This window comes from Anguilla rostrata, chromosome 8 (genome assembly GCF_018555375.3).
Source record: "Anguilla rostrata isolate EN2019 chromosome 8, ASM1855537v3, whole genome shotgun sequence".
Taxonomy (NCBI): Eukaryota; Metazoa; Chordata; class Actinopteri; order Anguilliformes; family Anguillidae; genus Anguilla; species Anguilla rostrata.
Window position 1 is genome coordinate 3,156,070 of NC_057940.1, and position 4,285 is coordinate 3,160,354.

Below are 4,285 nucleotides of genomic sequence, written 5' to 3' on the forward strand. Positions count from 1 at the left end.
TGGCCTTTTCATACAATGTAGCCATGTAAGATGTGGGGGGGGGGGGTATTAAATGCTCATGTTTGGTACCCCTGTGGATGATGTCATCGCCAACCTTCTCTGAGGATTCACTCCGATTCTTAAAAAAAAAAATTTAAAAAACGGTGAAAAACATTTCAGGACTGTGGGTTCACAACGCTGAGGATAGCCGCGCGAGAGCCGGCGCTTCTGGGTATGATCTGCAGATCATACGCGGTAATGTCTGAAGGAAGTATCTCGCCTCATTTTTTTTTAAAAACCGCTCAATGGATTGCAATCGAGTGACCCTGTCATTGCTGTCTGTTATTCTGTGTGTATTATAAAATAGTGCTCCCCATACAGAAATGCTTTTTCACCCCTGTAACCGCTAACTTCATTGAGCAGAATATGGGCCCTTTCCCAGTACAGGCCGGTGTTCAGCTGATACGCTCGTTTGACGAGGAGAGAATGCGCCGAATGTTACTTTAAAATAAATAAATAGATAAATAAATAAATAAAAACACGTCGAGACACGTAGCAGTAAAAACGAAAATTAGCGCCCTGGCCCTGGTTATGATGTTTCCGATATTCATTCAAGATCCCATTTGTAACAGACAAAATGATCATTATCGTTCATTATGTTTGATGCTAGCCTCTCTATTTCAAGATGACAGGCTCATAATGCAAAATGATAATAATTTGACGGCGTTCTATGCACGTCTTAAAATAGCTCATTATTTAGTCACACCGATTCTGATGAGACGTTCTCAGTCGGTCTCTCCTACTGTAGCTGTCCTGTGGGGCTTTCTGTTGGTTTGAAAGTGTAGGAATGAGTGTGTGAGTGAACGGTGTGTGTGTGCCCTGCGATAGATTGTCGGCATGTTGAGTGTGTATTCCTGCCTCTCACCCAATGCATGCTGGGATAGGCTCCAGCACCCCTGGATGGACCCCCCTGGATGGACCCTGCCCAGGATAAGTGGGCATAGATAATGGAGGGACCCTGCTCAGGATAAGCGCGCATAGATAATGGATGGACCCTGCCCAGGATAAATGGGCATAGATAATGGATGAACCCTGCCCAGGATAAGCGGGTATAGATAATGAATGGACCCTGCCCAGGATAAGCGGGTATAGATAATGGATGAACACTGCCCAGGATAAGCCGGTATAGATGATGGATGGACCCTGCTCAGGATAAGCGGGCATAGATAATGGATGGACCCTGCCCAGGATAAGTGGGTATAGATAAAGGATGAACCCTGCCCAGGATAAGCGGGTATAGATAATGAATGGACCCTGCCCAGGATAAGTGGGTATAGATAAAGGATGAACCCTGCCCAGGATAAGCGGGTATAGATGATGGATGGACTCTATCCAGGATAAGTGGGTATAAATAATGGATGGACCCTGCTCCGGTTAAGCACATATAGATAATGGCTGGACCCTGCCCAGGATAAGCGAGTATAGATAATGAATGGACCCTGCCCAGGATAAGCGGGTATAGATAATGGATGAACCCTGCCCAGGATAAGCGGGTATAGATGATGGATGGACCCTGCTCAGGATAAGCGGGCATAGATAATGGATGGACCCTGCCCAGGATAAGTGGGTATAGATAAAGGATGAACCCTGCCCAGGATAAGCGGGTATAAGATAATGGATGGACCCTGCCCAGGATAAGTGGGCATAGACAATGGATGGACCCTGCTCAGGATAAGCAGGCATAAATAATGGATGGACCCTGCCCAGGATAAGCGGGTTTAGATAATGGATGGACCCTGCTCAGAATAAGCGGGTATAGATAATGGATGGACCCTGCCCAGGATAAGCGGGTATAAGATAACGGATGGACCCTGTCCAGGATACGTGGGCATAGATAATGGATGGACCCTGCTCAGGATAAGCGGGCATAGATAATGGATGGACCCTGCCCAGGATAAGCGGGTATAGATAATGGATAGACCCTGCTCAGGATAAGCAGGCATAGATAATGGATGGACCCTGCCCAGGATAAGCGGGTATAGATAATGAATGGACCCTGCTCAGGATAAGCGGGTATAGATAATGGATGGACCCTGCCCAGGATAAGTGGGGTAAAGATAATGGATGGATGGATGGATGGACATCACTGATGCTTAATGCCTGATGTTTCTTCTACACATAGAGTAATGTCAGGGGCACACCAAAATGCTCAGCTCAACACTTTACCATTCCATCCAGCGTGGACTCATATGAACTCTCCTAACACTTATTAAATAAAAAAGAGAGATTTCGCTGAACGTAATCTCATTTTAACGAGCTTGTTCCCCTGACGGACCGGCGGACTGGCGGGATTGGCCGACCGGCGGGCTCGCGGGCGCCATACGTACGGGACGGCGCGCACGCTCTGCAAGCGGGAGCTGTGTCAGCAGGAAGGGGGCTCGTGTTTTTCCGGGTTTTTTAAATGCTTTTCGCTCTTTCATGCACCTGAAGGGAGAGGCGCGCTCAGTGTCTGTTAAAAGTTAAAAGGATGTTCTCTCGGCAGGAGTGCGCTGTAAATTCGGGGAGGGGGGGGGTGGTGGTGGTTAAAAAGCGCATTACTATGCGCTGTGGAATACACAGGTAGAATTTGGCTTTGGGCAAGATGGAGATCCCAAATGAATGCATCCTGCTGATGTGGGGGGGTTAACAGGGCCTACTGCTTTCAGCTTGGAGAGGTTAAGTACGTTTTAAAAGGAAAGCGTGTTTTTTTTTTTTGAACGGCAGACATTTACATACAAAACAGAGCCATCCCTGACTCATAGGTTATGCAGCTTGTTTATCTGTTCGCTGTGCTTAATTTTCTGTCTCTAATTACTTTCCTGTTCAATTTATTTCACGCCTGGGAGTGCTGTTCTTTCTTATTTTTCCAAATGCTTTGATTTACTGTGCAGATGCTGTTGAAATATATATATACATATAAAATCTCTTTTCCCCCCCTCCCCTCCCCTTGTGGTAATGCCGTGACCTGCATGACAGACAGACAGTAGTGAGGTTTCAGTGACGTGAAGCTGGGATTCTGTGTGCTCTCTGTCCCCGGGTAGTTGGATGTGCCTTTTAGTGACTGGATCTGAGGCTAACAGACAGTGTGGATCGTGAGGTGGGGTGAGGTGGGGGGGGGGGGGGGGGGGGGTGCTTCCCAGTCATTCCGTATGACAGGCAAATCCCAGAATTCCAATCGCTACACTTTTTATGAGAAGCAGGTATTAGCAGCTGTGCCAGTAAAAAATAAATAAATAGATAAAATGACAACGCTGTAGTTGTTGTTTGTGGATTCGTGAGCCAAACTCCCCGTGGCAGGCCTCGTGGAAACCATTAACAGATCGCTAATATGTTGGTAATGGTTTCATTAATACTGAATGAAGAGCATCATACTGTACTTGCAAATAATACTGAGCATTCTACATCGCCATGAATCAGCTATAATGCGTCCAAGTGTTTGCAATGCAATGTATCTGCTGAACTGAAATGCGCACACACACACACACAAACACACACACACACAAATACACGCGCACACACACTTTATATATATATATATAAACAATTCCTCATACTGTGGAAATAAGTCAATATGAGTGATTGCTATATCATTCCTATTGATTATAAACGTCTGTGGTGTGTAATATGACCTTTAAAAGGACGTAGAATGATCCTTTGTCATCTATGTGACCACTGATTAAAAAATGCCTCTCTTTTTTTGTAAATCCATTGATGTCATTTGAGGATTTCATGATGGAAACGTACTGTGCTTGGTTTCTGTGCACCCTTTTCCCAAGCATTTCACAGGGGTTCATGTGACAAATATGGGGGGTTGATTGCAGGTCTGTTGACTTGATTTTATGCCTCTAGGCACATAGATATGTAAATTTTGCAGCACGGATACTTCAAATGTACAAGAAATTATTTTTCTTCTTTTTTTTTTTTTTTTTTTACCAAAAAGAAAGTTCTGCTCTGTCACAGGATGTGACGCCAGTTCTAAAGAAATTGTTTTTTTTTTTTCTTTTTTTAAACTGAGATGGGGGGGGGGGGGGGGAACGCATTAGACTGCAGATATAACCTTTGGCAGCCATTTCTTTGATTGCAGCACAGTCAGAAAAAAAAAAAAACATTGAGTTTGGAGCCAGAAACACCTGGGTTATTAAAAATGGAAACGCTGATTGCGTCTCTCCGCGAAAAAAAAGGCTGTTCCAGGAGCGGCGCGCTGTAATCTCGAGTGAATAGCGCCGCAATCAGCGAGCTTCTCTCGGGCGAGCAGCCGCGGTGAAAG